Source organism: Sesamum indicum, linkage group LG6 (assembly GCF_026168435.1).
Source record: "Sesamum indicum cultivar Baizhima isolate 11 linkage group LG6, ASM2616843v1, whole genome shotgun sequence".
In the NCBI taxonomy this organism is placed as follows: Eukaryota; Viridiplantae; Streptophyta; class Magnoliopsida; order Lamiales; family Pedaliaceae; genus Sesamum; species Sesamum indicum.
The window spans coordinates 10,974,631-10,996,029 of NC_142662.1; the positions used below are offsets into that span (position 1 = coordinate 10,974,631).

Sequence of the window (21,399 nt, forward strand, 5' to 3'; positions counted from 1 at the left end):
TACGAGAAGGTGATGAGATTCTTGTCATAGCTGAGGATGATGACACATATGCCCCAGGTCCATTACCAAAAGTCATACTCTCTAATTTGACACATTAGATGGTTTCTACAGGATGCGTTAAACCCTATACACATGTACCATTCGATTTGGTTCTCATACACCATATCTCGTGCAGATTCGGAAGGGTCTATCTCCTAAAATAATTGATCCTCCAAAATTCCCAGAAAAAGATTCTATTTTGTGGTTGGCGACGTGACATTGACGATATGATTATGGTGATTTTCTCTACTTGTTACATTTACTTTTCATTTATTTTCGTATTAATCTCTCTTATATTGCAGTTTTTGGAGTTCTTTCAGTTTAACGTCTTAAGTGTGGTTTGATGGGTTAAAGTTATTTAAATGTGTTGGAGCAATTCCTGGCTGCTTAAGACAAATTGCTTTATGCATAGCGTGTGTGTGTTGGTTGTGGAAAAGGTAGGAAAAAAAATGCTAAAGTGACAAAAAAAATTAAGCGTTATTGCCAATCAATTCATTTTCTAAGGGGAGGTGATAATTTTGTCATGCCTCAATCTCAATTGGTGGCCTGAGCCGCAGCCTTCAGCTCCTACTTAGGCTTGTCATCACGAGGATGATCTAACTTGTAGGGTCAATGAGTAGTTCATTCCTAGTCTAATATTGGCCCTTGCAGTTCGACAAGTTAACGTCTGGCACTTATAATACTCAGCAGCATGTTAAAAGTCCAACATAAGATGAAACTTGGAATGATTTGTTATTTGACAATTAAATCTACTCTGTACCCAACTGGCCTATAGAGAAAAATGGTTAATCTGTTTCATTTTGGTTAACTATTAACTACAAAAGAATGCACCTCTCCCATGTGAAGGATGACGAGATGCTGACACCATATACGATAAGTACAAATCTATTGTGCATATGCTTCTTAAGTTTCGTCTTTCCCAAAAAATTCTAAGAATGTTATCTTAGTCTTGTTCTTCAGTCAGCTTCTCCTTTAATTGCTCATCGACAAAATGGAGCATTCTTTCACGCACTTTGTAATGCTAATCGCTTTTTGAACATCTGATTGTGAAATGTTGACATGCAATGTGCGCACCCTGATCTCAATGCAAAATTGAATTTCTTTTCAAACCATCTCTAATATCACTTTCTGGATATAAATTTTTGTTCAAATGCTATATTAGTTTAACTTTAGGCTTCTGAATTCGTTGATTCTTATCTGTATAACTTGTTTGTTATACTGTTGTGTCATTTCTTAGGTGTTAGAGGCGTTTTTGGCTCCAGGATCGGAATTATGGATGTTCAACGAGGTTCCTGAAAAGGACCGAGAAAAGAAGTTAACAGATGGTGGCCTTGACATTTCAGGATTGGTTAACTTAAAACTGGTCCATCGTGAAGGGAATGCAGTCATTCGACGTCACTTGGAGAGTCTTCCACTAGAGACATTTGATTCTGTATGTATTGTCATGCTCCTCTTGAGTTCATGTCCCGACACTAGCAAAACATTGTTACATCTTCACACAGGAGACCAACTATTAAAGCCCAATCCTGTAGTTTCAGAATGACATTCCCATACATATTTTTGAAAAGATAACAATAACATATTAGCATAACCAGACTGAAAACGGATACACATTTATATTTCTGCAGACTAAGGAGATTAGGCACGGAAATGTTGTAAACTTGAAAGGGGTGGAAGGTCCTCATGATTGTTTAATTTTTATTTGTTTATTGGTTTATTTAAGTGAGGTAGTTTGGAACTTTCCTTTTGCACCTTTTTTTTTACAATGAAGAGAACTTGGAGCGGAGGCTTTGATAATATCAGAAGAGGGAGGTATAGTCTGTCACTAACCAAGGAGAGATCATCTTCCTGATTATAGAGTAAGATGCTTTCTTGAGGCCTGGAATAGTGTTTGTTGATGAAAGTTTTTTGTTAATTTTCCGCAAGCCTTGCCAATTACTCATAATATTCGCAAGGTTCATTAATTGTTTGTACTTTGTTTTGAAGATTTTACTGGGTATCCTCGCTATTTTTGAGTGACATTATTCTTGTTACAGAACACAGCTTTCCACCAGAAAATATATCCTTCCAGATTAAGCTCAATGACCATACATTCAAGATCCGCATCAAGTCCTCATGGATCTTTAGCTAAATTGGAACTTAGTGATGGGAATAGCTTGTACACCAAATTAGCGGTAAGTTTCATGTAGAACTTAACTATTCAAATTTCTCCTTATATCTGTAAGAAAAAACCATCAATCTACTCTTAATGCTTAATAGATGTTGAATTAAGCTCTCCTGCTATATGGTGCTCACTCAAGGTTGGAGCTGATGGGTCCAAATCACAAGTTAAGGAGTTAGCGGGAATAAATTCAACTGGATGGAAATATTCTCAGAATGCAATTATATGTACTGTAGAGCATATGGAGGAAAACCATTGTGCTTGGCAACGTTTTCTCCCTAATGGCCCTATTGCACTTCTGCCAATTGGGGACAATTTCAGCAATATCATCTGGACAATGACCCCTGACGAGTCATTGAACCGCAAATCCATGTCAGAAGTTGATTTTGTGAGAGAAATAGATCGTGCTCTTGACAATGGCTATGACCCACATCCAAATTCTCAACTGTTTGGTGGCAGAGCTGCATTCTCTTGGCTCACTGGAGACACAACAGTATCCGCCAATGAGTGTTTTGAAGTTCCTCCCAGAGTGACTAAAGTAGCCTCCAAAAGAATGGTGTTTCCATTGTCTCTGAATCATGCTACTAGCTATGCATTAAAACGTGTTGTTCTTATCGGTGATACTGCACACACTGTTCATCCTTTGGCTGGTCAAGGAGTTAATATGGGATTTGGAGATGCATTCTCTCTTTGAAAGGTTATTGCTGAAGGCATTGCAGTTGGATCTGATATTGGGGAGGTATGCTAACATTCCTTGGCATAATGACAGATATCTCTTAAGGTTTGAGCATGTTACAAAAACACCATCTGGTTTTAAACAATTAAGACGCCCAATGCAGTCCAATTCCCCACCGCATCCGGTTTTTTTTGGAATATGTAATGTAAAATATGAGCAAGAGTGGAAACATAATTTTTCAATACGCAGGCCTTTCCCTCTTTTTTTTTTTTGTTCTTTTTTTCGTTTAATCCGTAATACCCAAACCATTAAAACATGTCTGTATATTTATCCCGTAATCTTCCTTTATTATTCCAGCTCTTAAGATGTGACAATTTGTAGGACATGAACATTTATCTAAATCATGAGCGTTCCATGGTTGCTCAGGTGTCATTGCTAAGAGGATATGAATCAGACAGGAGACCTGCAAACTTGACACAAACTTGACAATGATGGCAATTCTGGATGGCTTCCGTTGATTTCAGACCAACTCAATGTACTGCGCGCTGCTGCATTCCAAGGGGCTCATTATATTTCACCATTGAAAAGGCAAATAATCTCGTATGCATCTGGTGAGCAGAGATTTCCGCTTTTCTTATGACTTGTAACAGTTAATTTTCAGAACCATGCTAGTTCTTTTTGTGAATGATGAATTCTATTACATGAAGTTTTAATGGAAGCCACTTTTTCTTTTATGATGTTTTGTCCCCTTGACCTGTCCAAATCCAATTTTCATCCCTCATTATCTTCTAAACCCAGAACCAGCTTCAATTTCTTATGGTTTTAAGGGCCTTCACAGTTTATCATTGTTGGTTATTACCACAAACAGTTCAGTCTCCTTTCCAAGTTGAATACATTCATCATCTAATACCATATTGTGAGTGAGAGGGTGTTTCTGCTGTTTGAACCTCAAATTAGGATTTTCTGTACAGTTTGGTCTTATGTAGACGTTATTCGTGATATTCCTGTATTTAGTCAGTTTGGGTAATATTGAAGCTGATGAGCTTCTGCTCAAATATTGTTTCATTTGGTAATTTACTGAATTGTGGAGCTTTGTGAGTGGCATGTATCATGAATGATTATGCTACTCAAGATGGATTTATATAATCAGCTACCCCCAATACACTTTTATTGTATTTGTTCTCGAAAATATGCAACTTGTTAATAGATCTGAAACTTATGCGAACCAATTCATTAGCTCATTGGTAGGGCTAGTTATTCTTTTGAGTGGATGGGTGGGCTGGTCCTCGTCCTACGTTTATCTTTTTAATGTTGTTGAAGGGTTGAAGGAGTATAATATTTGGGCATGGAGATTGGGTGGTATTAAGTTAAGCACTAGTAGCACAATGACACTGGGAGGAGAATAAATGGAACATAAGTATTGTCAAAATCTTTTAGGTACCTTTGAGGACTTACCATGCTGGCGATCAACATAACAAAGCACGATGGTCTTGTTTATAAGAGTGTCATTTTTGGCTGTGTTTGTGCGTTTGTAATGATTCATGTTGTTCTTAGTTGTATGATGCCCTTATAAGTTCAGTTCATGATTGATGGTTGGTTAAGGCTTCGTCTTAACAACTACTTATCTTTTTAAGCAATGCATTGGTTGTTCATATATATATATGTGTAGACATTTGCCACATCTAATGCATTTGTCAACGTCTTTGTGTTTCAATGTTTCTGGACCACATAGGTAACCAAGCTTGTACACTCGTTTACGGAAGGTTCGGAGGAATGGTCCAAGAAGGCGGTAGAGCTTGAGGAGTCATGAAGACTTTAGAAGTAAGTTCTATTTGTAATTTATTTATCCAACAATGGCTAATGATGCACAGTACACTAATTCCTCTTGTGAACATGCAGTTTGGTTGTGGAATTTCAAAATTATCTGTTTGTCTTCATGCACGCTGGACGCGAATGGAAGGTGTATGAGGTGGCAAAGACGGTCTTTGGAAACAATGACACAGAAACTAGAAAGTCTTTGCAAAGTGATAATGGTGGTAAAAAGTTGATCATTTTCTTGGCTTTCACTCTTCATTTCATCCATCAAGCACTCCTTTATATGTTTGCATTGTTATCTTGAGTTCTTGATATTTATCATCTACATTATGGGGTTGTGATTTTCTTTTTATCTATGGCAAGTTTGTTCCTTTGATAAATGGTGTTGGATGCTTTTTTAGTGGTTTCCAATTACTTTAGTACTGTGGTGTGGGTGTTTCTCATCTTGTTTTGTTTTATTTGGTTGTGCTTTTATGTTATCTCATTCAAGTAAACGATGTGTATTGTTCTTTGTGGTATATCAACCTCTGTGAGACATTTTATTGTTGGGATGTCTGGAATTGTTTAGCATTTTAGGTTTAGACTCTCGGTTCAATTGAAATTACATGAAACTTCTCATATTCTAATTTTGATTTGAACAGCCCAATTCACCTTCCAAATGAGATAAAACCATTTCAAAAGTAAAGAATTCCATGACATATATGTAGTGTTAATTAACACATGGTTCCGGTAACTTCTTTTTAAGTTTTCATTTATCTTTTGTTATCCTATCAAACTACTTTTGTTTTGTTTTCTTTTGCCAGTTACTATCAAACTACTTCTGTTTATATTCTTTTTTAGTAATTTGACAAATAAATGTGATTTATGAAGCCATAAGATTGAGACATGAATGTGCACTAGTGTTATGTGATTGTTGCTTTGATTAACTGTGGAGTCGTTGAGGCATAATTTCATGCATTTTGAATTGCTTTGAAAGAGAGTTGGAATATCTTTGCTTCTACTAAATCTTAGGATTCTTGTGAGATTATATTTGTTTGCTAAAACTCTACCCGATTGATCCTTATATCCCTAACATGGGACATGCATAAAAATTCAAAGGCCCTTCCCCTTCCGAAAAAAAAGAAAGAAAGAAAGGAAATTACATCTACTCCGCTGGTTTAGGTCACTTAGTAACTGGGTAACTTCATCACAAATGTTGTTATTCACGTAAAACGGTGGCCGGAGCTATGAGTATGCAAAGCACTTTAGGTAAAACGTGTTTTGGTTGAGTAACCGGGTGCCTTCACCACAAGTGTTGTCATTCGCGTCAAAAGGCCAGAATGCGACGTTTTTTGGTTGAGTAACCGGGTGCCTTCACCACAAGTGTTGTCATTCGCGTCAAAAGACTGGAAAACGGCCTAAAGAACACAAGTCACGGGCAAAAACAAAAGAAAAAAAAGAAAAAAAAGCCGTGACTAAAGCAAAAGGGGAAGAAAAAAGAAAAAAAAATCATTAGTGGCCAAAGAAAAGAAAGAAATGCGAAATCCGTCCCGACTAGGTAGATGTAAGGAGATAAAAGGGTATTTTGTTAGCATCGAGGATGATAACATTTAGAAATCCATAGATTTTGTGGAAGCTTGATTGTCCTCCTCTATACTTGGCAAAACGAAGTGTTGTGATGTGATTTGCCTCTTACCCTCGTTATGATAAGTTAGCATTTGCATAATGTATTGTGGCGTTTGTGTTTTGAGATTATGTGCACATAGTATTTCATTCTGTTGGAGGCAATAACTTTAAAGACATTGCGGCAGTCCTTTCTTTTCTTTATTGATTTATTAAAAAATTGTCACATTTCTTGGTGCTGAAAATTTTTGTGTGTAAAATTTTTTACTTTAGGCATGCCTTTTCTTATGTGACTACTATTTTTGGTTGGGAGGAGGAGGAGATAGATTCTGGCCTTGTATTTATTGTAACAATATTTAAATTCTATATTATTATAGTTTTCTTTATTCTTATGAATTATTCCCTTTAGATTGCCATCCCAGCAGGGTGAGCGTGCAAGTTCAGTATATAGCAGTAGTGCATCTTACATGATTGCCCCTTGAAAGGAAATGTATGTGCTTGCATGTAAGAGTTAAAGAAGTCTACCATGCTGCATATAGACAAGTATTATAAATTTTTCACTTATAAATCTTTACTGGCCCATGAATGCGGTTTATTCAGGTATGTATCAATGTATCAGATTCCTTTTTTGTGTTCCATCTTTCTGTTAAACTCTTTAATGAAGTTCATCAGATATCTTTCAGTTACATTTGCTACACTTGGTGAGAACACCAGATGATGTCCCTGGATGTGCTTCTTAGTGCTGGTGTTCCGTGGTGCAGGTGACTATTTATATGCTATCATATCATGTTTATCATTTGTCCCCTGCAGTCTTATGCAGAACCCATTCATTAGTTCATTGGTAGTGCGAGCTATTCTTTTGAGGGGTTAGGTGTGTTAGTGCTCTCGTGCATTTATCTTTTTATGCTCTTGCAGTGTTGAAGGAGTAAAATTCAAGTCCATACTCGACAATAGATATTGGGTGGTATTGAGTTATGCGCTCGCAGCAAGGTGTTTTAAATGAAAAAAAGATTACATCATGAGAAGAATATATGGAACATAAGTACTGTAAAAATCTTTTAGGTACCTTTGAGGACTTAGCATTCTGCTAGGGATTTTCTTATCCATTGAAAATCAACAGATACAATTAGATACCATCATTTGTTAATATTAGGCCTGTGAACACTTTTTGTTGTTCTGCATCTTTAGTGATTTAATCTTTGGTTGCATTGTAAGTCACTCTCTTAAATCAATGTTTTTCTTGACTGCTGGTGCAAAAAGCTCGAGAATTTGTTGTCACTTCCCAAGAGCTTATCACTCGGGGTTCAGTCCTGGTAAGTCACTTGTACTGGCTTAATTCCTATCGATATTTATGTTGATCTATCTAGAAAAGTTATTTAATATCAACATCTGAAATTAAATTCGATCTTATTGTTTTAGAATATTATTGTGGAGATGCTGCTGATATGGCTAGTACTGAATCGTCGAGTGTTGCAAGAGAAGCTGCAATACATAGTGCAGCTATTAGGTGTCGTCCAATGGTGTCTCGCTTCCAGTTATCATATGATCTTGCAGTCTCGTTATGTTCTAGGTTCGTTTTCTTTTCTTATGTGTGATCCTCTTCTGGTATCACCCAGAATTGGTCTCATGGAAATTTAGTATTTTACCGGCATTCCTTTTCTTGTTATGCCCCTGTGCAGAAACCTATGGTAAGATAATAATTATTATTTAAAATTGAAATATATGCAAATAATTGCTTCATTTATGTAATATATGACTTTTGATCACAATTGGAATGCTCATTACTGTGTCGCGCTGTAGAATGATGCATGTTAGTTGGAGCTAAATGAAGGTAATTTGGTGGATATCTCTAAGTCATAAAGTATGAGAGCATTTTAGAGGATGCTTGATGGTTTTGATTTTTTGAGTGCAATAATGGCAATATACTAAAATCGTCTACAACAGTAGACATATTGTCCCCATATTCCTTTACATGTATCATGAATGATTATGCTAGTCAAGATTGGTTTATGATCAGCTACCCCCAAAACCCTTCTATTGTATTTGGTCTCTGAAATATGCAACTTGTTAATAGATCTAGATCTGAAACTTTGAAATAATTAAGCAGGCTGTTCAATTTGAGAATTGGAGTTCATTGGGTTTAGGCCTTGAATTGGTATCCTTTTTGTCTATACCTGTATCATCCCCAGAATGGTACCGTGATGCCAATCAGGATCACCATGAACTCTGTGCTTCCTGTTTCCATCATGTCTGCTGACTTGTATTGAACTACTCTAGCTCTTTGCGGATCTTGGGGATCTTCAATGGCACTGAAGTGTTGTTTATATATCAAACTACTGCTGAACTGATGGAGTTGAATTAGTATCTAGTTTCTATAGAGACTAATTACTGGACTACAGACTATGATCATGATCATTCTGTTGCAGTTTTTCGCCACAGAATATGAAATAAAGTAATTTCTACTGTGATAACGAAGAACTTTTTGCTCTTATGATCATCTACATTTCTTAGACTAAATATATTATTAATTAGTTACTGAACGAGGTTCTTTCTTATTTACTTTGTTATTTAAATAGGATATCTATGGTAGAGAAATTTCTGTTTTTCCTGCCCAAAAGGCATGGAAGTCTTTACTTGATACACCTACCTATAGTTGGGTATGCTTGTTTTACAATGTTCCTAAAACGGGCGTGTTCTTTTTCAGGTAGGAGATGTGGCATTGTCCATATTGCACAGTATGGTAGCCGCTCATTCAGATATAGATGATGCTAGAGAGATTGTTACACCAACCCCCAGAGTAAAGAGGATCTTGTCAAGCTCACGTGGTCTTCCACATATTGCACAAGTAATATTTTTAAGTGCCTGTCCTTCTATTGGTTGTGTGTGCTCTTGTCCCAATTTGGCCAACTGAAAAATCTACTCAGACTTATTAGAATAAAGAATTGCTAAAAACGCAGAAAGTTATGCTTATTGTTGTATCTTTTGTTTATTTACCTGGAGAGCCTAAAAAATGTAAAGGTTGATATGTGGTTTCAAATAATTTCCATCAACCTTTGTCCTCAAATATTTTAGATTTTCAATCTGGCAGTTCTATGATTTGTATTCGCATAGGGATAGTAAGTCGAGGATTATGTTGATGGATATGCGAGGGTGGGGTACAGCATTTCCGACTTCTGTTAAAAGAGTTCTAAATTTTGCTTGTACGTAGATCTGGTACAAGTTGGTTCAAAAGAATTATGAAGGGCTGTTCATTTTGTTTTTCCCTTCCCTCAATCTTTACTCGCTTCAACGAGCAGGCCATTCTTTCACGTACATAAAGCACTGGGCCCCTTAAAGCATTCCTTTGGTTATGAGCTTGGTTACAAAAAAGATTGATGTGTGGCACGTAGAGTAAAATAGGATCAGAGCTTTATCCTACAATAAACCGGTTGCCTTGCAAGCCATTTAAAATTGGAGTCAGTTGTCCGGTATTTATGCTTATCGTCACATGAGATGCACATTGGAGACTGATTGAGCAAACAACTGTAGAAGGGTCACTGGAATTGTTGCACCTCCTTATACTAAGATATAGTTTCCGTGTAATATGCACTTAGGATATCCACGTGTACTAGTATCCTTAAACTCCTGGTGTTTTAAAGATGCAACTTTTCATATTCTCTTGTGCCTTTTCATGGTAATTAGATTATAACACTTTCACTTTGGAAGTGGGGTAACTTTTGTTCCTTTTTTTGCCTTCCACAGAGGTTTGAGATGTTTTCGTTATTTTTTCTTTTGTTTTTAAGCTGAACTAGGCAGTGGCTCGATGGTGGCTCCATCAATATGCACATTGTTTCTCAATTTCAGAGCTTCGGTCAATGAACCAAACTCTTTCCTCTATTTCTTATGTGCAGGCAATGCTTTCTGGTGAACCAACTATTGTTGATGCTGCTGCTGCTGCTCTGCTGAAAGCTATAGTTACTAGGAACCCAAAAGCAATGATCCGATTACACAGTACAGGCGCATTTTCTTTTGCTCTGGCTTACCCTGGATCTAATCTTCTTTCAATTGCCCAACTGTTCTCAGTGACTCATGTTTATCAAGCTTTTCATGGTGGTGAGGAAGCTGCAGTTTCCTCTTCTCTACCTTTGGCGAAACAAAGTGTTTTGGGCGGCCTCTTACCTGAGTCATTGCTTTATGTACTGGAACGTAGTGGCCCAGTTGCTTTTGCCGCAGCAATGGTTTCTGATTCCGACACTCCTGAGATTATTTGGACACACAAGATGCGAGCAGAAAATCTGATCCGTCAGGTAGCCCTGAATCTCCAACTGGAGTTTGCTACTTCTCTTTCACCCCAAGCATCTTTTTTTAACATTTAGTAGTTACATTCTAAAACATGGTGGTACTTGAGTCAACCTCAATGCAAATAAGTGCTGCATTTAACTCTCAGTTTTATTTGATTAGGTTCTTCAGCATCTTGGTGATTTCCCTCAGAAATTGTCACAGCATTGTCATTCCTTATATGACTATGCTCCAATGCCACCAGTGACATATCCAGAGCTGAAAGATGAAATGTGGTGATCGTTATTATCTTCGAAACTTATGTGATGAAATTAGAATTCCTAATTGGCCTATTGTTGAACATGTTGAGTTTCTGCAATCATTGGTAGTAATGTGGAGAGAAGAGTTAAGTCGAAGGCCAATGGACCTTTCTGAAGAAGAAGCTTGCAAGGTACTAGAGATTTCCATTGATGAAGTATCCAGAGACGACGCCCCTAAGAAACCAAGTTTTGAGTCAGTTGAGGAGATACCTAATATATCAAAGCAGATTGAGTATATTGATGAGGAAAAGCTCAAGAGACAGTATAGGAAACTTGCAATGAAGTATCATCCAGACAAAAATCCTAAAGGGAGGGAGAAGTTTCTGGCAGTGCAGAAAGCTTATGAGTGCTTGCAGGTATGCCAAATTCCTTGATCCTGTGTGAGGATCTGTCATTACTCATAAAAAACGGAGACCATATGATTAAGCTTGAGAAAAAAAAAAGAACATATAGACAAGGGATCTTATAAGCTGCCAGCTGCCAGATCTTATTTCAAATGAATTAGTCGACTTGTTTAGACGCCGTTTTCACAATTAAGCTGTTTATTGACTGGTAGAAAGTGCTCTAAAGGTATTTATGCTGTCAAGATGGGCCAAATGCTTTTTTCCACATATAAATGGATATCGATATTGGTTTTAAATATATCTTGGAACTAGGAAGGACACGGGACTATATATATATTTACTTCTTAGATATGATACTACCTCAATTTAAGGTGTGGACCAAGAATAAATTTAAATATATAAATTTAAGTGGCTTTTGCGGAAGAGTGAAAATGTAAATCATAGGGCTTTCCTATGAGGTTTGGACAACTTACATATGTTTCCCTTTGGTTTTGTTGCCTCCATCTAATATTTCATTCTGCAATCAGTAAACTTCTTGGAATGTGATCATCAAAGTTGGACAAAATTCCTAAGTTGACCCTACATATGAGGGTTTTTATGAGGCATGTCTTTGGCCGGAATGCAGAGGAATCCTCTTTAATTGGTTGTATTTCTTCATATTTGAGTTCTATGTTTCATATTTTCTCTTTAGTGATCTACTGCTTCCTTAGTCCTCTCCCTTAGGTGACCATGCAAGAATTGCAAGGTCCCAGACTTGGAGGTTGTTGCTTCTCTTAAAGGGCCAGTGTATTATATATAGGTGATATGGGATTGTATTGATGCCATTCAAATATGCTGGATATCCTATGCTCTTAAGTGCCATTACAGTGGACAAGGATGATAACAATTTTCTTTCCGCTGATCGAGCACATCTTCTAGTTGCATCCTCGGAGCTTGTTTGGTTGACGTAAATTCATCATCTGCCTTTAATTTCCATATCATTCTTCTTTAGATAAGTACTTTGTACATGTACTTTTGCTTATGCTATTTCCACATATTTAACTATCAGGTGCGAGTCTTCATCATTGAATGGTGAAGAGCTTGTGAGAGATGGTGGAATACCTCTTCTTGCAACCCTCCTTTCCCGTTGCATGTGTGTGGTCCAACCAACAACTCCTGCCACTGAACCGTCCACTACTATTGTTGCTAACATAATGCGAACCTTTTCAGTTTTGAGTCAGTTTGAAAGTGCGAGAACTGAGATGCTCGAATTTTCAGGATTAGTTGATGACATTGTTCATTGCACTGAACTTGAGCTTGTTCCTGCTGCTATTGATGCTGCCCTGCAGACCATTGCTCACCTTTCTATCTCCTCTGAAATTCAAAATGCCCTTCTGAAGGCTGGTGTACTGTGGTAAGATAGATCATTATATTGTTATGATTATGCTTTCATCAGTTTTCTAGCATGAGATTCTAGTTTCTGGAAGTTTACAGAACTTTGCTGAACACTACTGTTTCTGTTATGGATTTCTTGACCATCCTTTTATATTTGTCGCTTAACCTGGCTCCAAGTGACATATTGCTCAGTGACTTAGCTTCTATTCTTTCATTACTTTTCACTCTTTTGCGCATATAATTCTTCGTAGCTCATATATAGATATTGAATAATGAAATTACCCATACTGGTCTATTTATAATGCTCTTTGTGCTCATGTGGATGACTTTGTTGCTGGCATTTTCTCTGTCTTTCTGAGCTTGTATAGAAAACTTATTTGCTTGTGAAGGTGGTCATTTATTTTTTTAAATTGAACAAAATGTTGGAACTCTAGTGTTGAAGATGCTTTGTAGTGACTATTCCTTGAATGCCAGAATGTACTTTTTCTATGTGAAGTGTGAAAACTTAGGGTTTATGAACAATATGAATTTTGAAGCCACTGCATCAGCTGGTACATGAGTGTTACATCTTACAAAACCATTCCGATGTTTCTCAAAAAACTGCCGTACCTTGATGTTATAGTTTTCTCTTGTGGTCTGTTACTTGAATCGAGGTCCATTTACAAACTTGAGGGTTCATAGAGTTAATGTTTATTTGTTTGGTACCTTTTGTCGAGTCAATTTGCTTGCGAAGAGAGTCCAACTTTCATTTTAAAATTGAACAAAATCTTGGAACTATTGTGTTGAAGGTACTTTATGGTGACTATTCTTTGAAAGACAAAATTTCTTTATTCTACGTCACTGTGGAAGTTTATGGTTTATGAACATTGTGAACTTGAAGGCCTCTGCATCAGCTGCTATGTGCCTGTTGTATCTTAAAAACCACTCCACTGTTGCAAACTGCTTTATGGTGATGTTATGGTCTTTCTCAGGTGGATTATTTTGTTTGAATCCAGGTCCATTTCAAAAACTTGTGGTTTTATAGGGTCACTTTTTGTTTGTTCAGGTATCTTATACCATTGTTGCTCCAATATGATTCGACGACGGAGGAATCAGATAAGACAGATGCACATGGTGTTGGAACTAGCGTTCAAATAGCAAAAAAATACATGCTGTAAAAGCATCTCATGCCTTGTCAAGGCTTAGTGGTTTGGTTGACGAGGAGATCCCGACACCCTACAATCAGGCTGCAGTTGATGCCCTTAGAGCTTTACTAACCCCTAAACTTGCAAGCATGCTGAAAAATAAATTTGCAAAAGACCTCCTATTCACATTAAACTCAAACTTGGAGTCCCCTGAGGTAAAGGCTGCAGATTTTGCATTTTGACAAAGAAAAAACATATTGGGTGCTACTTGAGCATTGCCTCATCTTCTTGCATCAGTATCTGCATATTTTCTTTGAATGTTGTGAAACTCAGAGCACTATAACAGGGCAGGTTTCTTAACATACCTTTTCTGATATGTAGGCAATACTTGCTTCTTCTTCTTTTATAAGTACTTTGTTGGTTCTTTTAGAAGTAGATAACTGAGGGAAAAAAGAGAGGAAAGCAATATGTTCTACATCTTTGTGTTATTAAAAGGTTTCAAATTGGCTTTAACTACTTGGTATGTAGTTGTCATGAAGATTCTATAACTGATTCAAGTTTCATTTTTTTTTCTTTTCCCGATTTACTTTTTTACTAGCAAATCCTGGTGTGGTGGTGGCATGGATGTTTTCTGGACGTTCTGCATTTAAATCTCGAGAACTTAATTTTCCTTTGAACTATCTTTTGCACTGGACGTAGTATTTAATTCAAAGAATGTCTTGCAGGTCAACTATTGGTTATTTAAGGGAAGAGGTTATTTGTTTGCATCTAATAGAGTATCTTCTTCCGTATATCTATCTTGTCAGATCAAAGAAATTTGGTGTTGGGTCTTAAAATCTATGCCCTTCCTATCTATGACTAGTTGTGAAGTTTCCATGCATTTCTTATGTTTGATATGCAAACCTATTTGCACATTTTCCTCCTCCCCACCCCATAAAAAAAAACAAAAAAACAAAAAAAGAAGCTTTAGCACCAGAAGTTCTTTTCACGAGCCTGAAGGTTTAGTTTTTTTGCATAATGATTAAGAAAACAATCTATATATAGGTTGTCTTTCTGATAATAATTGGGGTGTGGGTGTTACTTTTCATAACTATCTAGATTGAAAATGTTTTAAACACATATACTGTAGTTCCAAGTGATGGCCATTTGTAGATGCTCTATATCCATAGTTGATGACCTTGTGGGACTCTCAGATATCATGACATAGTTTCACTTGATCTTTCATTTGCACAGATAATCTGGAATTCCTCCACTCGAGCAGAACTATTGAAATTTGTGGAAGAGCAGCGTGCAAGCCTTAGTCATCATGGTTCATATGACCTTAAAGATTCGCATTCCTTTGTTTATGAAGCATTATCTAAGGAGCTCTATATTGGCAACGTATACTTGAGAGTCTATAATGATCAACCAGATTTTGAAATTACTAATCCTGAGGACTTCTGTCTTGACCTTGTTGATTTTGTATCACATCTTGTCCATAATGAACCCGCTGCAAGCATGGATACTCATGTTAATAGTGATGTAACCACTGATGGATCTGCCGAGCAGCATTCTTCTGATGATTCTTCAGCATCACTTGATGGGAAAAGCTTGGAGAGGGAGGATTTCGAACTAGTTAAAAATCTTCAATACAGTCTGCTATCCCTTCAGGTAGAAGTCTGGTGGTTTTTCGTCTGACACTTGTTTAGTCACCCTTGACACCTTTTTTTCTGTAATTTCTGTAATTTCAGCACTTGTTGACAAAGAATCCGAATTTAGCTTCAGTGGTCTCCACAAAGGAGAAGCTATTGCCCCTCTTTGAATGCTTTTCTCTTCCTGTTTCTTCATCAAGCAACATTCCTTAGCTATGTCTACTTGTTTTGTCACGGTTAACAACATATGCACCTTGTGTGGAAGCAATGGTCGCAGATAGCTCTGGTCTGCTTATTTTATTACAGTTGCTTCACTCATCTCCCAGCTGCCGTGAAGGAGCTTTGCATGTTCTCTATGCCTTGGCAAGCACGCCGGAGCTAGCTTGGGCAGCTGCAAAGCATGGAGGGGTGGTTTTCATTCTTGAAGTTCTCTTGCCAATACAAGGTATGCTGATCTCATAGATAGCGGTTTCTTAAGAATTCTATCTTGTGCTTTAAAATGGAAATTTTGTATAGAAGAGATTCTGTTGCAGCAAAGAGCCGCAGCAGCTTCGCTATTAGGGAAGCTTGTTGGCCAGACTATGCATGGGCCTAGAGTGGCGATAACTCTGGCAGGATTTCTGCCTGAAGCAGTTGTGACTGCTCTTGAACAAACAACAGAAACTCCTGAACTTGTCTGGACTCCAGCAATGGCTGCATGTTGTCTGCACAAATAGCAACTATGGCTTCGGATTTGTACCGTGAACAGGTGAAAGGACGTGTTGTTGATTGGGATGTGCCTGAGCAGGCATCTGGCCAACAGGAGATGAGAAATGAACCTCAGGTATAACTGCTTTGTGCTGCAGATGTACTTTTTTGTTTTTGATTGATTACATGGATGTTCTAAAGAACGCTAATTCTGTTTAATGACTTACATGATGTATTGCTGTCTAGGTTGGAGGGATCTATGTTAGGTTATTCCTGAAAGATCCCAAATTTCCACTTAGAAATCCCAAGAGATTTCTTGAAGGGCTGCTGGATCAGTACCTTACATCTGTTGCCGCCTCACAATATAATGGCCAAGCTGTTGACACTGAACTTCCTCTACTTCTTTCTGCTGCCCCGGTCTCTTTACTCAGGATGTACCCCGCTCTTGCAGATCATGTTGGATATCTTGGTTATGTGCCCAAACTTGTGTCTGTAGTAGCCCATGGAGCAAGCAGAGAAACAATGGCTTCAGAAACCTATGTATCTGAGGATGGTTCGTCGCAACAAAATTCACAAACTCCTCAGGAGCGAGTTCGCCTTAGTTGTTTACGTGTTCTACATTAGCTTGCAGCTAGCACCACCTGTGCAGAAGCTATGGCAGCCACTAGTGTTGGGACACCCCAGGTATGCTGTGGTTTTAAGCAGCCCCCCTTTTTTCCCCTCCAAGAAAATATTATACAAAAGATGTGTTTATCTAATTAAACATCTGTTGCTAAGTTTGGTATTGTTCTGATGAGCTTTTTCTTCAGGTAGTTCCACTTCTGATGAAGGCGATTGGTTGGCAAGGTGGAAGCATCCTAGCTCTTGAAACCTTAAAGCGTGTTGTAGTTGCAGGGAATCGAGCAAGAGATGCACTTGTTGCACAGGGTCTCAAGTGAGCATCAATATCTCTTTAGACTCTAAGTTGTAGAATTGTTATGAAATGTGCAGACGTGGTTAATAAAACAGCAATGCGCATAAATTCATCTGTGTTTTCATGATAAATTTTCTAAGATGGGTGCATAAGTAATGCAAATCATGCAGTTAGTATTTATTAGATACAAAGTAATTTTCGGCCCACAATGTGCAATTATCTGTCACCTGGGCTAAGATATTGGTTGGTGATTGAGTCTGATTTTAGAATATTATTGGGATATGCATCCTGATAAAACTACTGTTGCATGTTCTCTGTGTCATGCAATAGTAACATGGCATATAATTGTTGTAGGGTTGGTCTTGTGGAAGTTCTTCTTGGCCTTCTTGATTGGCGAGCTGGGGGAAGAAATGGGCTTTGTTCACAGATGAACTGGAATGAGTCAGAAGCAGCAATTGGCTGGGTTCTTCAAATTGAGGCCTGTACCATATCATGATTTGTGTGAACACATACCCTGCCTTTTCTGCATGGTGGTTTGGAAAATTCAGATGGTGCCTTTAGATTAAATGATAAATGTCTTTATATCCAAGTAGAACATTTGCAATGAACTAACATCAAATGCCAGACCAACCTTGTTGGACAGAAGAAGTGCATAATTAGCAAAAGAAATTATGTTCTGAATTCCTATGATATGTTGCTCAAGGTGGTCTGAGTTCTATTTTTTTTTAATTTCTCCAGAAATATATTTGTGTTCATAATCTCTTTGTGGTCATAATCCCTTTGCTGTGTTCGCGTAGGTTTTGCATGCATTTGCAACAGAAGGGGCCTATTGTACCAAAGTACGTGACATACTGAGTGCCTCTGATGTAAGTCATGACTCCTTAATCTGTGTTGCATTTTATCTGACTATTCTTGAGTGAGTTTTTCCTGAAATTTTTAGAACAACTAGTAGCTAAAACCCTTTGAGTTCGTGTTTTTTGCATGAATTGGGTAACGGCTGGCATCTTTATGTGGTTGGTCAGCTGACCCATCCCCTGCTTAATCATGGTTTTGCTTTCCATCAGATTTAGCTGCATCAAATCTTGTTGCTTTTAACCTTTCTTTTTTAAAAAATTATAAGCAGTCAGTCTTTCAACAAAGATGACTTCCAGCCGTGGGATCTTCCATGTTTCCTTTAAAATGACAAGGAAAAACAATATGCACACCAAAATGGAAAGCTCTAAAAGGATTAGTAGTTTACAAGTCCTTGTTAAAAGCTTTTCTTGAGGTATTGTGATTGTTTCGTGAGTTTTTTGATTAGCATGCGAGAATGCTAAGTGAATAATGATTTATTTAGGCTTAAGAAAATTAAAGCTGCTGATAAGATTTCTGTATCTTCGTTTCACATGTATGTTTGATCTACTTTGCACTGTAGATGCAGGCTTATTAAGTAGTTCTTCCATACTCTGGCATAGGATGGGCAGGATAAAGTCAGCTAATAGTGGGGTCTAGTTTGGATCTAGGTAATAGAACCGCCAGGATAATAGATCATATGCTCTGAATTTGTGGGTTGATCAGGCATAGTGCATGAGTTTTAATACATTTAGTGGGTAATGTTGTGACACTGCAGATTATCAGGAAACATGAAGTGTAAATGAATTTTTGAAAAGCATGAATTGTTCTGAAAATAATTTGCATGCCAAATGTATGTGATACATGAATTAAATATTGAAATGCATATATTTTTTTTTAAACTAGTTTGCACACCAAGTATATGTGAAATACAATTGACAGATATGATGGTTTTTAGAATTCAATGGATCTTTTAGTAATTTAATATTCAGAAAAAGGTGTCATATTTTGTTGTAACGAATCTTCCAATAGACGTTATTGATGATATTCCTTTTTTTTAGTCAATTTGGTATGAGCTCCCCCTATTCAAGTATTGTTTCATTTGGTAATTTACTGAGTTGTGAAGCTCTGTGAGTACATGCTCACATTATCATGAATGATTATGCTACTCAAGATTGGTTTATAATCAGCTACCCCCAAAACCCTTCTATTGTATTTGGTCTCTGAAATATGCAACCTGTTAATAGATCTAGATATGAAACTTTGAAATAATTAAGTAGGCTGATCAATTTGAGAATTGGAGTTTATTGGGTTTAGGCCTTGCATTGGTATCCTTTTGCCTATACCTGTGTATCATCCACAATGGTATCGTGATGCCAATCAGGATCACCATGAACTCTGTGCTTCCTGTCTCCATCATGTCAACTTGTATTGAACTACTCTAGCTCTTTTCGGATCTTGGGGATCTGAATTAATACATTATTCAATTTCTATAGGCAATTGCTCATCATCTTGTAATAAAAATTGTTGGAGGTTTTCGCTGGTTTTACTCAATTCAGGCTTAAAACTCGGCTACATATTGCACAGTTGGTGAAGGTGAAGGATACATCAGCTAAACTTAAGCAAGCTAGTGAAACATAATATCAAGTTGAAGTTAGTGTCATTTTGTCTCTTTGCTTAACAGTGGATCCGGCAGTTGTGTTTTGTCATATTTCATTTATTCTGTCCATTTTAACCAATTTATGTGTCATGATTGCCTGCGAATTGTGGTGTCCTAGAAATCTTGCAATCTCTTGAAACTCAAACAATACAAATAGTGTTTGTAGTTTTTTTGTTTAAAATTTATGGGGCAATAAAATGATGTTTGAACTTTTTTTTGCACCATTCTCTGATCCGTGGTCTGATTTCCATACTGTTCCCTGCAGGCGACAAAGAAAATTACACCGCCAAACTTGCGAAAGACTTTCAGGCAGATTTGAAAGTCTGCTTAGGGGGAGAGAGCGGATGTTCCTTTTGTTCCCCAAGCCATCTTCCTTCTAGGTAATATATTAAATGGGAATAGGATGCTATCCAAATGAGTTCAACTCTGGGATTTTCTTCTGTTTGTGGTTACTAAGGACAATATTTTATGGTTTGTGAAATTTGCATTGACTGGTGGATCATTAACGTAATCTCATACCACTTTCTATGTTAAACTGTATTGTTGGGCTGTGGCTTAGATTTTGAAACTACTATCTCTTGCATCTACTCAGCTGGTGATGCAGATATAAGTGAACATAAGAGTCAGAAACAGTGACCTCGTCTTGTGAATCTAGGGGGTACACCAATTAAGGAATTTTAACTTTTGTGGTAAATGTAATTTGAAAATGACAAACATATAATAAACCATCTTTTCATCAACAGGCCATTGTAAATTTGGTTTAGCATGAAATTGAAATGAGATTCACTATTTGTGGACTATACATAATGTTTGTAACTTTGTAAAAGTACTCGCATTTGTGGTTTCTCATCCAACATATGTTATGGTTTCTCATCCAACATATGTTATGGTACCCGTGCAACTTCATCAAATTTGTCCTGTCGCCCTCTAATTTATAGTTCTTTCTTTTTCTTTCTTTTTTGTCTTCCATCTTTCTTTTAAACCCTTTCAATGAAGTTTATCACATAATTTTCTTTCAGTTACATTTGCTACACTTGGTGAGAAGACCACGGTGATGTGACCGGAAGTGCTTTAGTATTCGTGTTCTGTGGTGCAGGTGACTATTCATATGCTATCATATCATTTTTATCATTTGTCCCCCAATGTTTTGTGTTGCTGGGTTTTCATTTTCTTGGATTTTTGATTAATTGGAGCGTATTTCTTCATTGTTTTTGCTGCTCTGATTTAATTTATCTAGTAATAATAGCGTTTGTGTTCTACCACCTTGCATAATTGCTTTTTTGCTGCTGAAACTCTGTTGTTCTCCATTTTCAACTTTCTTGTTCACAGCATATATAATCAACTAACATATTGTAGAATTCTTGTAAAGTTAATATGCTCTTGTGGTATAGATTGTGTTCTTACTTAAGTGCTTGGACTCACGTTGAAGTAACTTCCTCCTCGCTTATACAACTCTTTGACAGCATAAGAATTGGCGGGTGATTAATACAGTTGTTGAACAAAACCTTCCAATCAAAAAAGTGAGAATAGATTGTGGTAGAGATTAATACAGTTAATCTGCTCTTGTGGTAGAGATTGTTAATCTGCTCTTGTGGTAGAGATTGTGTTCTTGCTTGAGTGCTTGGACTCACATTGAAGTAACTTCCTTCTCGCTTATACAACTCTTTGACATCATAAGAATTGGCGGGTGATTAATACAGTTGTTGAACAAAACCTTCCAGCCAAAAAGGTGAGAATAGATCTATCCTCATACACTCTCATTTATTATTTAAAAGGGTATCAATAATACATAAGTGGTGTTCACACTTTTATTATAGTATAATATAATAATATATATAACTGTAAATAAAAAGCATAGTAAGTTATTGTGTATATTATAAATTTGTGAATGATTTGCTATTATATTTCTTCATGACGTTAAATAATTTTATAATTAATTTTTAATTTATTCGCATGTCATTTTTT

At 37.0% G+C, this 21,399-nt stretch overlaps 2 pseudogenes across 2 annotated transcripts; both read left to right on the plus strand.

Annotated features, from left to right (window-relative positions):
- The first annotated feature begins 9 nt into the window (after positions 1–9).
- On the plus strand, positions 10–20,726 carry LOC105180332 (dnaJ homolog subfamily C GRV2-like; annotated as a pseudogene). Its single transcript, XR_016065723.1, has 17 exons — positions 10–57; positions 176–275; positions 1,277–1,471; positions 8,998–9,138; positions 10,184–10,579; positions 10,734–11,226; positions 11,938–12,160; positions 12,263–12,607; positions 13,634–13,927; positions 14,946–15,362; positions 15,443–15,788; positions 15,860–16,166; positions 16,277–16,714; positions 16,840–16,964; positions 17,298–17,809; positions 19,700–19,814; positions 20,454–20,726. The product of XR_016065723.1 is annotated as a dnaJ homolog subfamily C GRV2-like (transcript).
- Positions 2,185–7,849, plus strand: LOC148787749 (uncharacterized; annotated as a pseudogene). The gene is made up of 7 exons (XR_016066207.1): positions 2,185–2,197; positions 2,299–2,939; positions 3,303–3,487; positions 4,609–4,697; positions 4,776–7,054; positions 7,554–7,606; positions 7,713–7,849. The product of XR_016066207.1 is annotated as an uncharacterized LOC148787749 (transcript).
- Positions 20,727–21,399: the final 673 nt, after the last annotated feature.